Source organism: Lagopus muta, chromosome 1, assembly GCF_023343835.1.
Source record: "Lagopus muta isolate bLagMut1 chromosome 1, bLagMut1 primary, whole genome shotgun sequence".
NCBI classification, from domain to species: Eukaryota; Metazoa; Chordata; class Aves; order Galliformes; family Phasianidae; genus Lagopus; species Lagopus muta.
In genome coordinates this window covers 188,010,923-188,032,420 of record NC_064433.1, presented here as the reverse complement: position 1 = coordinate 188,032,420, position 21,498 = coordinate 188,010,923, and the positions used below count along the sequence as shown (strand labels likewise).

The window sequence follows — 21,498 nt, the reverse complement described above, 5'->3', positions numbered from 1 at the left end:
AAATGATTGTCTCTTTCCATTGTCTAGACTTCTCTCCATTGCCTACACATTCTTTGCAGTCAAATAACAGGTATAAATGCCTAGATTTTACATATCTTCTGTGGTGAGGAAAATTTCAAGTTTTATCTTTTTGAAATTTATTTATTCTCTGTTGGCCTAGAATTGACACCATCAGTTTATGAGTGGTAGTAGGCAGGCTTTCCTGGGAAAGGAAAATTAAGTGTATTTATGTTGAATGTTAAAGCTGTCATGGACTTGAGAAACCTGACAGACAGCAGCACTGATGAAGATATTTCTTTTTATCAAACAGCCTTTCTAGTAAAGGAGTTATCATTGAAATTATTACAATGAAAAAACTCCAATTCAAAAAAAAAAAAAAAAAAAAAAGACGACTCTATTGCATGAGGATACAAACCTCCATACATTTCTGTTATCAAAATATTCGATTTGCTTTATGCTGCATTTGTGTTCTCAGCTTTCAGTGTATGACCTCCTGCTATTATCATAATAGACATGAGAGAAACTTGATAGTTTGGTTTCTTGCCAGCTGGGTCCTTTGGAATCTCAGGAGGAAAAGGAGACACGTTAAGATTTCAGGATAATGCACACTAATGGGATATTTCTGGTAAATGTAGTCTACACTGATATGTTGCTGATGTCCAAATTGCTATCTTTTGATTTCAGAGTTAGCAAGACACAGGGATAAATAGACAGATGATCATTCTAAGTGACCCTTGCAGAGCACTCTGCCAGGTGGACATCAATTTGTAATGGCTAATGATGTTTAAGTAATTTTCATGAATAATAGGGAAAAAAAATATGGGTAACTTAAGGTTGAATTCAGTGTTAAATGTAATGAATAAGAATTCTTACCGTCTGTATCTTAACACTCTGTTTCTGCCTACTATGATTTTGAAAATGGCCTAATGAAATTTATTTCTTGGTATATTTTGGATGCACATAACTAATTCTTACTGCTTTTTTAACACCTTCAAAGAAAAAAAATGAAGCTAGTCAGTCACTCTTTAATTAATCGTGTCATTTATTCACACAAAGATGAACAAAAAGCTCTTCAGTACTGAGTGGCACACAGTAGGAGGCAAGTGCTGTTTGCTCCTTAACAAGCCCATATGGTAGTAGGAGATCCAGTGTCCCTACTATGCAAACAGCACTGAATCTTTAAAAGCATGTTAAACAACATCTGCTGGTGATAAAATAAGTAAATTAGAAAGCTCATTACTTGTTAACTTTCGCCTAAGAGCCATAAAAAAATCAAGCTGAAGAGATATGTGGAATATTTTTGAAATTCTGGAGTGTCAGTATTGTGCTATTTATTTTTATTAAAAAAAAAAATCTGCAGAGCAGGTTAGCTAGAAGTCATCTCTGGGAAAAAATATTGGCATGATTAAGGAATATTTAGCTGAAAAAGCAAGCATAATAATAAATTTATGGTTAGAATAAGTTGATGATATTCAGCATAGGTTTAAAGCAAAGCAATTATATCAGATAAACTTTATTTCAGACTGTGAGTTTGTTAGATGAATGTCCCTAAATGTTGTAAAGGTTTTAGTAAGGCATTTGATTTAATATTACACTGTAACTTATTTTAATAAATAACAGTATACTTTATCAAAGTAATACTCATTAAGGACTGATTAGCTGACATAGCGAAGTACCAGTAGATGATAAATGGCCCTTTCATGGAAATACTGAGAGATAGTTTCCATGATTTAGAATTGGCTGTAGACGACATGTTTCAATGTTAGCTGAACTGACTTGGAAGGTGGCACAAATTCATGGATGGCAAGATTTGCAGATCATGCAAAAATTTAAAAAATAGAAGAGAAGTCAGATGGAGCAGTCCAGTTACAGTCCGGCCTGGTCAGCAGAATCTATTCAAACAAAGTGTTTATTACCTGGAAGAGAAGGATTACATAGCCAGAGGGAAGAAATGTCATCCACACAAACAGAGAGGGAACCCCTAACCTGGAAATAGATGACTGTGAGGTGGTTTCAGACTAAAGAACGGGCAGCTCAGCAAAGGTTTATGCAATGATCTTTTAATGTTAGATGATTAAGGGAAGAATAAGGATAAGATTATAGTTGTATATAAAACAAGAGTCTTGTTTCATATTGTTGTGCCAAGTTCTAGGGTCCATACCTTTAAAAGTTACTGAATATATATTTTCAGAGAGAGAATATAGACTAGAACAGAGAAAAATTCCTCCAGAGAGAGACTTTTCTCTCTCTCTCTCTCTCTCTCTCTCTCTCTCTCTCTCTCATAATGACAGTGTATTTCTGTGGGGAGACTGGGAACAAGGGGATTCTTCAACGCAGCAAAGGAAAGCAGAATACATACGATAGTGAAGCCAAACAAATGCTGGACAGGACTTTTCAGCAGTGAGGATGCAGGACAAATTATGCCAGGAAGTTGTAGATTTCCATCTCACTATGTTTCTGAAATAGATATGCACTCTTATTTAAGATACTTTTGTCAGACTTATGAGCTGTGGTACATTAGGCTAAACTCAGTGATACAGTGATACTCTCTGTTTTGAATTCTGAATCTTTTAGGCACCTGATCTCTGGTCCAGCAGACTCAGCAAAATCTTCTTCAGTGAAGGAATGTGGGATTAGATGATAGGGCTGAGTGAGATTCACCTAGTCTAAGGCAGTCTATCACTTTCTTCCCCAGCTACCAGCTTAAATGAAGATATGTGGAACTGTATTACAAGGTCTAATGAGAGCATTGACTTTCATTTACCTTCCTTCCTGTGGATGAATGGAGGCAGGCTAGCAATGCTTTTCTAATTTTTCATTTAGTTCAATATGAGATCTGCAGCTCAATGCAAGCTTGAATCAATTGGATGCTACCTATAGCTAGTAGAAATCAGTTCTGTTGGCTTCTTACCTGAATAGGCATCTCACAAAAACAATGAATTAAATAAATAATAAAAATAAAACAAAATGATGCCTGCAGTACATACTTCTATTATTACTGTTCCACGGGAAAAAAATATCCAAATATCTTAGAAAATCCTTAGGTTCACCTGATTGCTCTTTTCTTGGAAATGTTCCCTTTCCCTTTCTCTTTTTCCTTTCCCTTTCCGTTTTTCCCTTCCAATACACAAGATATGTAGATACCTCAGTACCTCAGTACAGCCATCTCCTGGCCTAAACGACAATGAAGGCTAAATCCTGCCTAGGTCACTGATATCTGGAATAATTTTCCTTTATTGATTTGTAATCTAGACGTGGTAAATGTTGATTAAAACCATAAGATCTGTTTGAGAGGGTTTGATGTTTTTTCAGTATTGTGTGACTGCCATCTACATCTCTCTGATGTTTTGTACAACTAATTGTAGATCAGTTGGTCTATAAAATGAGATTCCGAACTTAAGCTACGTTGTTTCATTTTCTGTCTTTGCAGCTAGTCTTGAGTCATTTGGGTCAGCTTTCTTCATTCTCTTTGCCTTTGTTTTCCTATCTGTAAAAGGGAGATCGAAAATTGCTTTGAGACAAAAAAAACCAAACCAAACCAAAACAAACAAACAAAAAAACAAAAAATCACAAAAACCCAAAGATCATATTTCCTGAACAGCTATTAGAATTTTTCTGTTTTACATAGAACATTAATGATTGTAGACTATTACACATACTATCAGAGTAGTGAATGATGTTTTCTCACAGAATAACAGTCTAGCACATTTAGAGGTAAGAGGAAACCAAGGCTCTGAGTCTATAGTAGACCATTCAACCTCTAGAGTAATGAAAATTGAATTTGATTTACCCTCCCTGTTCCTAAATATCTCATTTTAGCAATAATTTTCTGGTACTTTGCTTTGACTTGCATTGAACATAAGCTACCTTCTTTGAAGTACCACGAAGCATAAATTTGGCCTAATTGTTCTCTGTCAGTCAGAGAAAGTGACTTTAATCTGCAGCCATGCAAGGACAGAAAGGTATATTGCTCAATTGTGAAATTAAAAAAAACAAAAAACAAAAAACACACATTTTCATGGCTTATGTTCAGCAAATCTGTCTTTGACTTAACATTTAAACCAATTAAATAGCTAGATAATTAGAAGTCTAAGCCGTTAGCCTAGTCATAGGGAGAACCGTTGAAAATTGGTTTATTTGGGGTCCATCTCTTTCTGTTGTCGCTTGATTTAGCCTCAGGTTCTAAGATCTTTGAAGCTTACTTTGAATTTTACTTCTGCATTTGATTTGTACATTGGAATCCCAGTCCTTAACACTGACATCAAGATGTAGCAATGGGTATAGGGCAAAACAGAAACCAACATTCTGTCAATGATCTTAACATTTAATCTGCGGAAAGAACAACTGGGCTCTTATAATCCTTAGTATAATTTGAAAATAATAACAGTGGCATAGTTTTCATCTGAAAAGCTACCTGTATTCAAGTGGAATTTTCTGATATATAGATCCACTTCCTTTGTATATTCAGGGTCATATATATTACCATAATTGTTTAGATACTTCCTCTGCTATTTTTTCAGAAATTTCCTATATTACTACAGAATTATAAACTCATTTCTTGGTAAGAACTTTTGTGCTGAAAACATGACATGGGTATCACATCTAATTTTGCCTGCAGTACCTTTTTATTATTCATGATTACACATGAGCAGTAGAGAATTTGGAGGTATGCTTTATCAATTTATTAGCCCTCCATCCCATTGTCTCAGTTGCTGCTCCTTTGTGTTTTCTCTGAAAGACTTTGTCAGATCTTACTCAGGCAGCCTGGCTCACCACCATGCAGTTGATCTTTCAACCTCACAATCGCAGCAGAAACATTTGCTCCATTTGAAATAAATGATTAAACTTCAAATTACATAACTTTCTAGATGAAATATTCTAAATTTCTAGATGAACAAACACTAAAAAAGATGGGTAAAGATTTTATTATTAGAGCTTTCTTCTGGCTTAGTTACTACTGAAAATTGTTGTTCTGGAACAGGAAGTTAGTGTTATTAAAAATGCAATGCTATTTGTTGGCAACTCTTTCAAACTAAAAGTCTTTAAATTTTTTAGTGGCTTCCATTAAAAGTTATCACTGATATTTCAAGTACTGTTAGAAAAGCATTTTAAATAAATTCTGAGTGGCAGCCCCTGCAGAGACTCATACTTCATCTGAAATGATTTATTCCTATATTCCACTTTCTAACATGCAAGATTGTTCATTGGATCTTCCAGTTACTAAAACTGAACCCTTGAGTCTGAAGTAATCTTACATCTTTGCAGTCAGAAGCAAAGGTAACTGCTGTTTTTAATCCTCAATTAAGTAATTCTCGCATAATTTCCTGTCGAGGCCTAATATTAGCATCCTGCCAATGTTAAAGAAAGTTGAATATGCAGTTAATAGTTTTTCTCAAAAAACAACTGAGAAGAAGTGTTGTTAATATCAGTATTTTCTCCTTTTTTTTTTTTTTTTTCCCATATTATTTGAATAAAGTAAATGCTGTATCTTGAAATAGTTCTTTGCAGTAGCTATTCTTGATGTTTTCCATTCCTGTGATGCCATTCCACCATGCCATGCAGTGTGGGTTTAATTTACAGCAACCAATTTATTTGGAGTTAAATGTTACATAGGCAATGAAGAGGTTGTTCTGCTTTTAATTGATGCTGTGACCTACATTTTCCCCCAAGGCAATACATCAATTTTTCAGAAAAAAATCCTGTTAATTATAATTGTATTCTATGGTGCTGAGTCAATTGTCATTTCCACTATATAAACTTTAAAAATTAGGGGGCTTTAGTTCAGGTATTTTAAATCATGTTAACAGAGATTTGCCTCTGAGTTTGGTAGCTCAAACAGAAATGTTTTGTGAGACAATGGCTGCAGTCTCATAACCTGTATAAAACTCTGTAAATTATGTCTGGCCCAAGAGGTACCTATGTTGGCTATGTTGTTGATGATGGCACTTCCTGCATTTTTTGAGAAACAAGGCCAGAATTAATGTATTACTGTCAGCTTAAATTCCCATGGCCTCTTGTGGAACAGATGTGTGGTTATGACCGTCTACTAACCCTGGTTTCTGAAATAACTTCTAGCCACACTACAACATTGAATAAATTTTGTATTTCCTCACAAAGGAAATGATGTCCATTCATGAGTGCTGTGACCCCTATACCAACGGCCTCATGGAAAAAGTTGAATATATTTTGGCAGCTTGGATGAAAGATGGCTTACATCAGTGTAAAAATTAAACCTTTTAAAGGAAGAGGAAATTTATTTCTCATCCATAGCCAGTGAAACTTAAGAGTCACCAAACTTTAAATAAACACCCTGCATTCCCATTCTTTCCTATGGAACGTTATGTGCTCAACTAATAATACCTAAATATGCTATACTTCCTTGATGTTTTCTCCCTAATGATAAACTCACTATGCTAGACTTTATTTTTTTAATATCAGTTTACTTTGGATGGAGCTAAAGCACACTTCCATCATTAAAACATCTGGGATTTCTTGATTACTGAGGTATGAAGTTATGTTGGATAAGCTCCATCATGACAACTAAAATTAGTTCTCAACACTGAAGAACAGACCCAAGTTTCCTGGGTTAAGGAATAAATAAACATATAAATTAATATTATTAATTATAATAACTTCCACAGCAATCTTAATAACTTTACAATTTATTAGACAATCTTTCAATATTGCATAAAGCCATCATTACACAGTAGTAAGAAGTTCAGTAACAGCTTCTGAAAACTTCAGGAGCCTGGAGTCTATCTGAATTCTCTGTTTTTCAGAACTTTTAAAAATCAAATAATTTTCTTTAATAAACGTATGTTAGTACTTTTATTGCCTCTTGAGACAGCATCCTGATTCAATATTTCAAAATGTTGTTTATGAAATTTGGAAATTTGTAGTATCACTTACCATTGGTAATGACTGATGTAATTCTCTTAAGTTCAGAAATTAATCATTATTTGATGTGTAGCTTAAGGTAAAGTAACTATTCAATTGGAAAATCCTTCTGAAAAAGAAGTATGTTATAACTTAAAGTATACTCCTTTGTGCTTTACATTATATTGATTCTGGCTGCCTCAGTAATTACCCAATTTAATTTTTTAATTTATTCAATCTCCACCTAATGGATGGAAAGTATTTTTCTCTTTGCTTCATCCTTGCAAGTATTCAGCAATTCAGAAAAGAAGAAAGAATGATGTGAAATAGGAGCTGTAAAAACAGATTCGTTAATTTTATTGGTAATATATGCTCTTTCTGTAAATAGCCCAAGGCTTTTTGATTGTTTTTATAAACTGTTTATAGGAGCTTTATTGCTACAAATGGAATTCTTTTCATATCGTATTTGGAAAAATATTTCCCAGAGCAAAAGTAATCATGATAAAATGTAATCATTACAGCACAGTTCTGTTTCAAGGAAAAACCTTTTTTTTTTTTTTCTGGTACAATAGAGGAATGCACAGTTTCTCAATGATTTAACACCAAGTGCATGTGTCTCTGTAAAAAGAATGCATGCTTTAAAGTTTTACTTGAAGTTAGATTATATTAGTACCATATTTTTTTTTTTTCAGAATCTTTATTCTGTGAATAAAAACATATAAGAATTAGCAAGATATGCAGAATTTTACAGGATGAAAAGAAATAGCTCTAAATAAAGAGTGAACTGAACTCAACTTCTGCTGTGGAAGACTTCGTTCTGTAACACCACTTGCAACCAAACCCTCAGTAAAACAAACAAACAACACTACCATTATCTGGGTGACAAAGATATTGCTCTTGCTTACAGAAATCATTGTTGTCAATTTTATTACTAATGAGGAATGATTGAGTTTTGTTAAACTGGTAGCTGAAGACTTTAGAAGATTTTGACATCAAGAAACTGTTGAATTCTGTAAAGCACATGCAATGAAGACACATTTTCACATTCAACATCCTGAATGTGAGCCTTTTCTTTCAATTCCAGGATTAAATAAGAAATTCCTCAAAAGTCTATTTCAAAGACAGAAAAACCATAGAATTGAGAAAGCGATACTTTTGCTACCACTTGTTTACATCCAAGGCAGAGCATATTGTTGAGTGAGAGAGTATGTGTAGCTTCATTATTATGTAACCTTTCAGTAATGCTGCAGGTTTTAGCATTGAATGAGTTGACTTAGATCTTCCTCCGCACACATTGCTTTGTATTCTAGTGAAACAGCAGGTATAGATCACTTTGGCTGCAGGAATCTGAAAATTGTGGGTTTTGTTCTGACTGACAAAACATCTCAAAGTTTTATATTTACAGCCTTATAGATACAAGCATAACTCCTTCTTTCTTCTTGTTCCATATCCGGGGAGTTTCTGCCCCGTCTAGTAACCTCTGAAGACCTCTACCCTTTCAGAAATGTCCATTTGTTTTCAATGAACAAATTTTCAGTGATCAGATACTTCAATTTTTCTTAGAAGTTTCATCAAAAGAGTTGTCTTTCTTAGCTTAAATTCTCATTCAACTTAAGTTCCACTGAACTTCTAGATTCCAGATTTTCAAAGCACCTTTTGAAGACTTTTAAATAATGAAGGAAGAGGTCCTGAGCCACTTGTGTGAGCTTTGAAGTTAGTGCTGCTTCAAGCAGAAGCTGGACTACATTTTATCAGTTACTCAAAGCCCAAATTGAAGTTCTGTAATTTTATGATTCTGTGATTTTCACTGAAATTAATTATGGACTGTCTTTGAAGGGTGAAATTATAGATTAAGAACTGATCAAATTTAAAAATCCCAGTGCTAAGGACCCCTGTTTCTCACCCACACTTCTGTCACTCTTAATATTTAGTGCAGCTTTTACTTTTGTTTCATTTTCAGTTTTACAGTATTAAGCTTTTTTTTTTCTTTCTTTTTTTCCTGGGAACTTTGAAGCTGTTGTCCACTTCACTTTATTTTTGTCTTTTCTTACCCCGACTCTGCCAAGTCCTTGTTGGCAGAAACATGTTACAAACTTTTTATATCATAGTGATGTAATTGATAGTGTCGCTTTCCAGTATTATTCATGTAATGAAATGCATTTTCAGGATTGAAATAAACAACAGAGATAAATGATCTACTCTGAAATAATCTGCATCTACAATGAAGATAGGCAATCCTCGGCTGACAATTCTAAATTAATTTCTACACCAAAGAAAGAGGATAAAGGAGGAGATTTGTGGGGTGTTCCACAGCCAGATATTAACTGCCATTCCTGGGGACCTGGTGGAAAACTGAAGTTGCACAGGGTCCAGTTTTTTGGGAATGCTCAGAGCCATTGTAACAGATACAAAAGGAGTAGGTGTTCACTTAGGATGTTCAAATATGCATATGGAATAAGCAATGAGGGCATTTTTCACATTATTTTAGTGTACCAGATGCTTGAGGACAAAAAGGATAAGACCTTTTCCCGGTATATTCTGAAGAATATATTAAGATGTTTTTGGGGAAAAATGTTCTTTCCATCTGATGATGTAGACTGTGTTCCTTACTCCATGGGTTGGAGATCAGACTAAAACTTGGTGGTTAAATGCTGGCCACGCATTTCCTAGGTTTTCATCCTGACTCTTCTGGCAGTATCTATTCTTCGTTTATTTTACAGATGAATTAACAGAGCTTTCACTTGGCAATTTCCAGCAATAATGAGGGGGAAAAGTTAGATCTTTTAGAAGTAGCTAAATCTTACTCATTCTTCCCTAGTAAGGAAAGGAGAACTGTAATTTGGAGATGATTGGAGTCTGCTATCAGCAGGTAGAAATTTTACCAATGTTTACGGAGAATAAAACCCTTCACATGACTTTTGAAACGACTGCATGGCTGCCTGAGCTCTGAGTCAAGATATTTTCTTAATCTTTTCAGTGTCTGCTGTTTGATGCCATTATTCCAAGTAATTCAGCAGTTTAAATTAGATAATTGGTGATCAAATTCCAGCATTTTTCTATGAATGTCAGTGCTTGCCTCCTTAGACTTCCGGGAGAGAGGTAGCTTTTGAATGAGTAATTGATTTTAACCAAATAAAAGCGCTCTTCTTATTTTAGCTTTCTAAAGATACTCCTAGCATTATTTCAAGGTTTGTACATCTGTTGGTAAAGAGGATGAGCTGAGATGAGGGTGAGTAGCAGTGGCTATATTCAAGAAGAAGAGAAAGGAGATATTGATGGCAAATTAGAGAACATACGTTAAAAGGTTGTGTGGAGAGATGTAGTATGGGGAATGGTGAAACTAGACTAGACACTGATGAAAAATAATGGGAATGAAGAATTAGAAGCTGTTAATAAATAGGCTATGGAAAAGGTGTATGCTATAGAAGATACGTAATGTTAACTGGTTAAAATTCCTTTCGTCTTGCTTTCTTAATTCTATTTTGACTGTATGATATAGAAATGCAACAATTATCTACAGCAAGGCTAAGACTGAACCACATCTAAAACACAAATTAGCTTTCATTATTTAATATGAGAAAATCACTAGAGAAAAAGGTGGTCTGAGTTTCGTTACTGTCTTAGAGCAGATGACACCAGCAAATGCATGGAAGATATGTTTGAAAGTCAAGCATTATACTGTCTAGTAAAATTTTTTATTATAAAAATTTTAATAAACTAGGGAAAGTGGACTTCATATTGTGGCTGTGTATAAACACAGTGTCTATGTAGATGTGTTATTTGAGATCCATTGCATCAGAATTAATGTTTTAAATTATATAAAAATAGAACTTAGTTGACATTGAGATACTGTTCATAAACATACTGCCATTTCAGACCCAGAAATTAGTAAATCAGTAATTAGAAATTAAAAATTAGTAATTATAGCACGAGAGTATAAAAAAAAAATACAGTGAAACATAGATTCTATTCCAGCTTACGCTTTAGATTGGTAGGCACAGCAGAAATTCTCTATGGCCTAGAGTTGCATGTGCTGTGTAGCTTACTCTCCATATAGATCTGTCATCATATGATGCAATTCATTCTGTTGGCCTTTTTGCTTATTATATATGAATTTCTCAGGATAAGTAGTAGGCTCTGCAAGTATGGAGTCAACAGGTTCATGTAAATAATTTTTCAAAAATCACTGACTATTTTTACTATTTCTACTGTTTATGAATTTTTAAATCTTATAAGACAGTTGCCTTCTAACCTGGATTAAATACCCTCCCAAACAATTATCCAAACAAGTGTGTGTACTTATTCAGTTTCAGAGGGTTGAAGAAGCCAAAGCAAATCTAATTCCTCATTTTCACAGTATGTTATAACTCATGTCCTTGTCATAAATTTTTCATTTTAGTGGGACTTTCAGACGATCCCTATGTAATAAAATGGGCTATTGCAATATGTTCATAGAGTCATTTGAGTTATAAGGGACTCTTATCTCCTCTTTCCCTTTCCCTTTCCTTCCCTTCTCTTCTTTTCCGTTCCCTTCCCTTTTTCATTTCCTTTCTCCCTTTGTCTCCTCAGAACAAAGAAATGGATTGAGATGCGTACCTCCACAGCTTGTACTTCACAATCATTCTTAAGTTAGACTGTCTCATTCCTTTGAGTGCCTAGAATTTAAGTGTTATTGTAAGAAAAATTAACATAAATCTTTTTGCTAGTAAAAGAATTTATTAGTTTCATATATTTACTCTACTGGAAGAGGTTAATTGGCCTTCAGTCCTCTATTGTCTTTCTTGATCCTTATTGAAAGGATCAATAACCTAGAGCCCGTTGCTGATTAACTTTCTTTTTGTCATTATGATGCTTAGAAGGGATTTAACTCAAATTAAAAATGAGAAAGAAAGAACGGAAGGCAGCAGAAGTATCTGTTTTGAAAACTGTGACACCACAACCTGGAATTTTTCCAATAACCTTTTTTTTTTTTTTTTTTTTTGCACTTGAAATTGGCAAATTAAATGATTAAAGGTTTGATCCTATTAGAACTTAACTAATGTAACTCTTCTAATGTGATGCCTGAAGCACTTATCTTGAGCTTGTCATACATCCTTATAACAAGCCTATATCACAGAAACTTTCAACCATGGTAAGCATTTCGCTTACAGCTCTGAGAATCTGAGAGCAAATGAAGAGTTAAATGGAAATGTAAACGATGGGCTAAGATGTGACAGTTTATATTAGCTGAACTGCCAGACTTAAATAAGGGCCAAACAAAGCTCACATGTCAATTCCTGGTAGAAAAAAAAATATATATTCTTACTTGAAAGATGATTTCCTAAACGTTGCTTTTGACCAACAGTCTTAAGCATAGTGAAACCTTGTCATCCTTCCAGGATTTCTGTGAATTTGCTGAACACAAAATGACATTGCATGCACACAAACCAGCTGTTTATTGTGACTGAATACCATAAATATGCATTATAGTATATATCCTTAACATGTCTAGGCAATCTGTAGACCTAACAGCATAAAGCAGAACATCATTCAGAGGAGAGAGACGGACAAGTAACTTTGGGAAAAAAGTGGGTCAGATCCATAAGGATGACTGATTTTCTATTTGTTCATCATTCTGCTTTTGTTTTTCTCAGGGATTTTTTTTGTAAGCGTGGGAATGTGGTTGATTTTCTCACGATAGCAAGAAATGTGAAGAGAGGATTAAGAGCGAAGTTCTTATTTGGGTGTGATATTTAAGTTTTTAAATGCCTGCAACCTGTGGATGCTTAGGTACCAGGAATGTCAAATTATCTCTCTCTGGGGAACAAAGGATGACAATTACTGATTAAATATGGAAACCTGTTTGCAGGAGACAGACTGCAAACTGAGTGTCATTACTTTCACAATTCACTGTGATGAAAAGTAGATAATACATATCTTTGGACAAACGGTGTCTCATTGTCTTTAAAGGGAATTTAGCTTTAAGCCAGTTTAATTTTGTGAATCTTTGGCTTTACATCCAGACATACAAGGAGGCAAATGTATGTTCAGGTGTATGAGGGTCTTACGGATTAAAAGCCATGTTATAATGAGTCCTTTTGTTTTTAAAAATGAAGGAAGGATAGTTTTGTAGTGTAAGCAAAAATTTTTACCAGGTGCACTGAACTAGATTCAGTGGAGTGTTGCTAAATAGTGCTGTTTTGCTAGTTTAGCTGTAAAGTGTTCACTTAAAATTAGTCATCGCTGTCACGAAACAATATTTTCATACTGTGCTGTGCAGAGAGAGATTAAGGCATTCCTGTTGATGGCTAATTCTAATCTGGTCATTTGTTTTCATCTTGTATTAATATGCTCACACTAGTTCCAAGAAACTGGTAGTAAATTGCACTGACTTCAGTATTTACCTAGTGAATGCTGTGTCTATAGCCTTATTAGTCTTAAAAAAAATTCTTTAGTCTTTAAATACATATTATGAAAATAGCACAGTGCTCAGTATCCCATCCCCAAATGAGTCTCCAGGAGGGCACTGTGTGACTGTGCCACAGTCAAAGAGGGCAATGGCACCATATAGCACAAATAGGTTTGCATTATTCCTCAGCTAAGGAGCCATTTGCCCTCTCCCCCACTAATTGAGACAAACTGACAATCCAGTGCTCTTTCTTGCCTGTCTGGATAACTCATTCCTCAAAATACATCATCTGGAACACAACACCATTGTTGAGTTTTTCTAGCATTGCTGATATTCAACTCAGTAAGCAAAATATATTTTTCACTCTGCTGATGTGACCAAGCAAAACTAACTTTGTACAATGTGAAAGGGAAGAGATTTTAAAAAAATCAATACTAATTCTGACATCAAATTATGTACTGACGCAGAAAATGAACTTCAATAAACCATTTCTAGCACTCAGAAGCAAGCAGATATAGGGATAGCTAATGAAAATTGTTCTAATAATTTGAAATGAGTGCATATCAGATACACAAATCCCACGTCAAAGCCACTAAAATATTTTGGGTAAATGTAACTTTTATTGGAAATCTAATCAATGCCTTATTAAACATATTACTTTTCCAGTCTGATGCATACTTATGACTAAAATTTGACAAAATCTTACTAATTGCTTTTTTGCTTACCCAGGAAAATGGTGTCTTTAAGTTTCTGGTGAGCTAAATAACATTTTTTATATTGGTTATAGCTGAGCAGGTGACCAACAGATTGACTAGTTTTTTTACTATATGCTTAAATTTGCATATTCTGAAGTCTCTGCTTATTCTGTAAAATGCAGGTGTGTACATGACGGTGTCCCATTTTGTCACAGAATACCTGTTAATATCCATTAAAACGTTCAAAGAGCAAGACTTATCCTTTACTTTGACAAGATATCAAAGCAGCTCTGCAGCATCTTATAAGCAGCTAATTGGAAATTTCAGCTTGCTGTTTGTGTCATTCTGTCCTTTGAGTGAGATTTTGATCAACTATAAAATCTCATGCTCTTTCTTTTTAATTCTTATAAGGAGCTCCAAATGCATCCCTTCATTTTGTTAATACTGCCTGCTCATACTGGGAAAGTTCATAAAAACTACATACTAACAATTCCTCAATGGATAAGTCAATTAAAATACATCTAATTCAGTGCTGTTGTACATGTTGGGTAAACTTACAAAGAAAAATGATTTAATATTTGTCTTAGTGAGGATTTGAGATTAAATTAATGGTACAGCTTCTCAGTTTAATGGCTAGACCAATTTATATAATATATAAATTTGGATATATTATATAATATATCCAAAACACTATGGCACTGTTCCAGGCCATGAGAATTAAGTGCCTGTGAGATTATTGTGATAACTTGAGAATTTTTGGACAGAGGTATCTATCTTGCCTCCAGCCTTTTGAGACCATTGGTCTCATCATGGTACAACCACAGACTCTCAGTGCCAACTCCACGGAAGCAGGGACTGTTCTTTTAACAATGTAATGTGGGCACATATGGCTGAGTAATTCCTAAAACCAATCTCTCATATTTTGCTTTTCATGGGGCAAAAGAGAAAATGTATAGTCTGGTACCCTGTCAATCTTTGTGAAACTGGACAAAATTTCTAGTCATTTGATATGAGCTCTATACTCCAGCGATATTTCTGACATTATCTTTACTATCAGGAGTTATTAAAGGGAGAAATTTTCTTAATGTACTGCACAGAGAGGAAGGATATAGTGCTGCCAGAAGGAAAAAAAATCTTACAAGCAACTGGAAAAGTGGAAAATAGCATGAAAAGTAGAAACCTACCTTAACTGCAGAAGTCTTCATTATGCTAGCTATGATACAGTATGCATAATTATAATTGGGAACATGTATTCCATCAGACTCTTGTTTGCTTTTCCTGATGTCAAACACTATCCAGATGGTTCAGTGCATTTTCTCTAATCACCTCCTTTTTATCTCATGCTTTTCTTTTCTTGATCTGCATTCTTTACAGAGCCTTTTTTTTTTTTCCTTCAAAAAAGTATTACAGTGTCCTTCATTTTTGGTCCTATTGCCATATATTTCTCTCCTTTGGAACCATTTCTTAGTTCATGAACATAATTTGTCTTTTTTTTCTTAAATTTTCTTGTTATCTCTGATGATTTCAACCTTAATGTCCTGAATGCCTTACTAGAAACACTGCTTGTAAAGAATATTGCTTGTTATTGGAATCATTTTCAGGTCCTTTAACAGTAAGGATAGTATCCATAAGCTATATATATTATATATATATTTATGCTGATATGTGACAATATAAAGCAATACTCTTATTATGCCACTCAGAGGGCGGTGACACACTGGAACAGGCTGCCCATGGAGGCTGTGGATGCCCCATCCCTGGAGGCATTCAAGGCCAGGCTGGATGTGTCTCTGGGCAGCCTGGTCTGGTGGTTGGTGACCCTGCACATAGCAGGGGGATTGAAACTGGATGACCATTGTGGTCCTTTTCAACCCAGGCCATTCTATGATTCTATATTATATGATACCAGACACCAGAATACTGAACTATCTGTAAAATAGTTTGACAGAGTGATTTTTTTTAAATAAATATAGGAATTAACCCTTCTTGATGAGAACTAACAACTTTTAAAGAAAGAAGCTGGTTTCTCTCATCACAGCAAACATCTTGGGCATTCAGTGCAGAAGAGTGCTGGGCTCCTCATTGTGAACGTTGGGATGAGCCAGAGGAAGGGGTGCTGAGCTTTTGCTGAAATGGCATAAATTTGGATGCACAAATTAGAAAGCAGTGAACTCAGTGTGTATTCTCAATCTCTCATCTTTATACAAATTCTTTTTAGTGCCTGCAGAGTGAAGAAATTCTTTGTGTTAATGTCTCAGGATTCCCTGCAGTAAATCCATGTAATAAACACACAATAAGAAAGAAAATAAAAAGGCATTCAAACGTATGATTAAGTTATTCATTAACTTTCATCGTCTTTTCCATTAATATTAAGAATTTTAATATCCTTGTAGAATTTAAATCACAGCTTTATATGTCTTGCTATCTCATAGCATGCAGCAATACAGCCAAGATATCCCTCTGCATTTATAAGGGAATGCATGCTAATGGGTGGTGTCATCAGCATATGAACTAGACAGACATAAGAAAGTATGCATACAAAAGTTTTCCAATGCAGCTGACTGCTCTCTGAGGAAGAATCAATCAGCTATTTGAACAGCTCCTGTAACGCATAATGAGAAGTAAAGTAAGTGAAGCTGCCAGGAAACTCAAGTGATGAAATTGAAATTTTAAATTAGTATTGGTCGGGACTCCAGGATTAAAATCCTAACCTTCCAGAAAATGCTATTGATTTTATTTCCAGCAGTGCTTGTGTACAGTGTGTACAGTGTGATGCTATCTTTAACTGATAAGGGGAAGATTTCTGCTTATTGAATAGTTATCTTCATCTCCCATTTTTCTGTGGCCATCCTTGCAAATCTCCCTGGTCTCATAATTTAATAGATCTTCCCAGATGCAAATTCAGGGGTTTCCCAACTTTCCACTGTTCCCAGTGCCCATTTGAGTCTGTGTAGATTACCATATAACCTATTACTTCTCGTATATCCACCTATATTCATCACTGGAGGTCTTCACATTTTTTTGTTCTTCTACAATTTTGGCACATGCTGGTAAGGCAGCACTTCAGAAAGCCTATTTGAACAAGTTTCTAAAGAAATGAGCTCATGTGTAAACTCAGGGATTTGATGTCACATCATCTTGTCAAGGCACCATCCATGCACTTGCCTGATCTTTATTCTCTGCCCACCAATTAGAATCTTAAGCCCAGGACGGTCTATACAAGACATAAGATTTAGTCATGTTTCTTAAGCCAGCTACTTACAGTGGACTAAATTATACTGTATTTCAAAGATGAATATTCCCCTGCAAGGTATTCACTCTTGGAAGGTGTCAGATGATAGAGAAGCCATCACTTCCTTGGGTGACTTGTTCTGATGGCTGCTCTCCCCCACTATTAGAATGTGCCATGTTCCCATTGTAACGCTGTCTGGCAGCAGTTTGCAGTCACTGGTTCTTGTTATGGCTTTTTCTACCATATTACACACTGCATTCAAATCACTTCTTAGTCATCAGATGGAAAGTTAACCAACTTTGAGCTTTTTATCTTTTTACTGAAATAATTTTTTTTCCTCAGCCTCTGAAACATTTCTTTCTTCCCTTTGTTCTGGTCACATCATACAACATCCTCATTTAAGTGTAAGAAACTTGAATTTTGTGCAGTTTGTGTGTATCAATGTTATGATATTCTATACTGAAATAAAATCACTTCTGTACTGCTCCTTACTAATGACTGGATATATTGCTCTTCAGAGATATATCTGGAGATTAAATTGAATTTTCTGCTAAAATAAGTATCACTGGAGTTTCTCTGCTTGCCTAAAACAAGCTGTTATCTATTCAGTCTACACATTTTCAATATTCAGCCCCTTTCTTTGTAAGATTTACATATTTTCTTTATTCCTAAGTATATATCTTATAAAAATACTGAATAGGAATAATTTAAATAATTTCAAATATTTACAATATGAGTTTGCCCGTGTTTTCTTTATGATCAAGTTAGAGAAATAGCCACTTCTAGGGTGTGGCTAATCTGATCATGTATAGGCATTTGAAATAGGTACTTATTTCTCCTCCTTTGAGTATTGAAAATCAGTAGCTTTTCTTATGAGAGGACTAGCTCAAATATCCACAAAGTAGGAAGTTTTATTTGGCAACACGAATCCCAGCCCTTCTGTGGGGAATCAACCTCAGCAGACCTGCCTTTATAATTCTCGACCATGGCAATCCTTAGGTTGTCCAAATTTTTCATCATTCAAACCATTTAGTGAAATAGTTCAATAGTGCAGGACATGCTGCTATAGCTCCAAATCTGCATTAGAGACATTTCAATTCAAATCATGTTAGTGCAATGTTTTTACATTTATCATCTAGTCTGTTCTATGTTTGATAAATCTATGCTTTAATACCATTTAATTCTGCTTATTTTTATGAGGTTCTCATGTAATGGCCTTTCAGAAACCTGAATATTTTATATTTGACAGTTATCTTTACCATCTGAAGTAACGTGGTCATCAGGGGATGAAATCAATTTTGGCAAGACCTGTTTTCCATAAAATCTAGAGCAAGCATTTAGCAATATTTTTATTTTACTGTAACTGAAATTCTGTTTTCTGTGCCTTTCTGAATTTTTGAATAAGGACCACACATTTCTGATGATGCTTGTTATGGTTGCTCTGCAGTTTTATATATTCTGTTATGAAATTCCTAAGAGATTAATCTAAACATCAACTGCGATCAGAATATCTTAGAATTAAAAATCAGTAGAAGCATATTTTGCTTGTCACTACATGTAATAATAAATAAGAAACTTTAAATTTAACTGGAAAGAGCTAATGTATGATTCCTTAATTAATATAACTATCTGTATAAGTTTAGCAATATTAATGCAGATATGGAGGCAAATATTTGTCTCTATCATCTATCTATTTTTGCCATTTGAAAGGCTGATGCATAACAGTCATCAGCATGCTTCTTTATGAAAAGAAACGACCAGTTCAGATAATCTTTTTGACCAGATGTGCAAAGTTTCTCTTTCTTACTTGAAAATAGTAAAATTTGAGTCTTAGTCATGACTATTAAGTCTTCCAATGGAATAGGTTTTAATGCTCAAGACATCATATGTGAACTGTGCTAAGATGTACCTTTGCTGTTGGAACTAGCAGTATTCTTGCTCTCTGCTCTCAAAGTTCTCTATAAATCCCAGGTGTACAGAAATGTATTTTGTCCTTTTTCTAAGAACTGTTGAGGACAATGGAGCATCTTCACTTTTTCTGTCCTAATAGCTCAAGTGATAGTGGAGTCAAAGAAGAGAATGATAATGACTAAGTGAAGCTCTCCAGTATAGCGATCTCTACTCTTGATTCAAGCAGATTTCTAACTTACTTCACCGAACTGTGACAACACCAAACTGTAGTGATTCATTGGCTTATATATCTTGTGATCAATATATTTTATTATTTGTGACATCGACCTTTATACTGTTGACATCCCCATATGATAATTTCATGCTTTGGACAAAACTGATGTTCCTTATAAGCCAGTACATCATATGTGAACTGTACATCATATGTGAAGAGTGTATCCTCTTACCCAAGACAGCTGAGTCATGTATCTGGGAGAGATTACTTATTATGTGAATGATGTCTAAGTATTCTTCAGAAGTTGCAGAAACAAGACTTAGTGTATAATTTAATTGTGAGTTTGTGAATAGATTTAGAGTTGGAAAGCTATCCAGACTTAAATTCAGTTCTATTTCCTTTCTGTGGAAAAACAATAAGCAAAAGAAAACATAAAAGACCCCAGCATATAGTTAATCTTTTACAATTCAGCACTTCTATGTTTTCTCTCTCTGTATAAAATTTTATTGGCTATTATACATTTTTAGAGTCAATAAAAATGATGCTGTTCTATTTAGAATATTTGGGAATTAATTTGCCTGAACACCTACTCTTCAATTTCCTTCTCAGATAGGAGCCGTTAGCTTTTATTCCTTCTTTCATGCAGGGAACTTATTCACAATTTCTGAGAGTTGCTTCAGAAGTTGTGACTATAAATGTCACTAGTGCTTCCATTTTCAAGAAAAACATATACCACCTGTTGAGTCTGAATGAGTACAAGTCTACAAGGCCACATGAGGTGCATTCCAGATTCCTGATAGAACTGACTGATGTAATTTCCAAGCCATCTCCATCATATTCACAAAGTTATGGCTGTCAGGTAAAGACCTGATGAGTGAAAAGATAGAATTATCGCTCCTATTTTTAAGAAGATTCAGGAAGATTCAGGAAACCATGGGCAAGTGAGCCCCACGTCTGTCTGGGAAGATTATAAAGCAAGTCCTCCTGGAAGTTATGTTAAGACGCATGCAAAATGAGGTGATCTGTGACAGCCAGCATAGCTTGACCAAGGACAGATAGTTAATGACCAATCTGGTGACCTTCTATGATGGAATGTTGGCATCAGTAAACAAAGGAAGAACAACTGATGTATTCAGAGAATGGTGATCAATGGCTCAGTATCTGGATGGAGATCAGTGATGAGTGGTGTCCCTCAAGGTTCAGTACTGGGATCTTCATCAATGACATCAACAAGGGGATCAAATGCACCCTCAGAAAGTTTTCAGGTTGTACCAAGCTGTTGGATGTAGTCAATATACCTGAGGGATAGGATGCCATTCAGAGAGATATAGATAGGCGACAACCCCCACTATCAGTGCAAGCTGGGGGAAGAAACAGTAGAGCACAGCCCTGATAAAATGGACTTAGGAGTACAGGTGGATGGCAAGTGGTAGTAGTGCTCTGCTCTACCTTCTTGGTTACTTCTTCATAGGCATTGAAATGCTGCTCCTAAAAGTCTGCCCAAGTCCTTCTTTTGCTATTCAGAGGCAGATGTAGATCAGTTTCTCTACTTTGTGGAGCATTTTCTTCAAGATTCTTTCATGCTAATTTGCATGAGTTTCACATGCTTTTTCCCCAGTCATGCTACAGAGTGCAGTCATTTCCATTACTTTTGATTTTATTAAGTCAAATGATGTTCTCTTGGAACCAACAGTATTGTAAATGAGCCAAGTTTTTCAGATACTAAATTTTATTACTCATCCTTTAATACAGCATCTAGTTATCATGCTTTGTTATTCAAATCCTCATTTTGCCTGAACAGCTTAACAACTTTTGGCAGTAATATGTTAATTATGCTTGCAATAATTGACCTTTGCACCTGCAAAGTGCGAATAGGTGCATATATGAAAATTAAGACTTATAAATGTGACACAATGCCAGTAGCATTTGACACCAACTCTATGCTTTCTGTCTTTTTTCTATGTATTTTGAGCTAATGAAGCAGCTGCTTTAGGCTCACTTGTGGTGCAATATTCAAAATGCAAATCCGATTTTTTGTTTAATTAGGATGACTATTATTATTATTAAAGAAAAAAAAAACTTCTCTTTTGCCACATTGCTTAACATTCTGCATTGAATCTGGACCCTTTTCTGCTCTTCCATAATCATGGCAGTTTCTTCCTTATCTTTCTTTTTTTCTTTT

General features: G+C 34.9%; 1 protein-coding gene across 25 annotated transcripts in view; it reads left to right on the top strand.

The window, feature by feature from the left end:
• The window catches only part of DLG2 (discs large MAGUK scaffold protein 2), a 994,028-nt gene that overhangs the window by 396,497 nt on the left and 576,033 nt on the right, over positions 1–21,498 (top strand). The gene's annotated exons all lie outside the window — the stretch shown is intronic.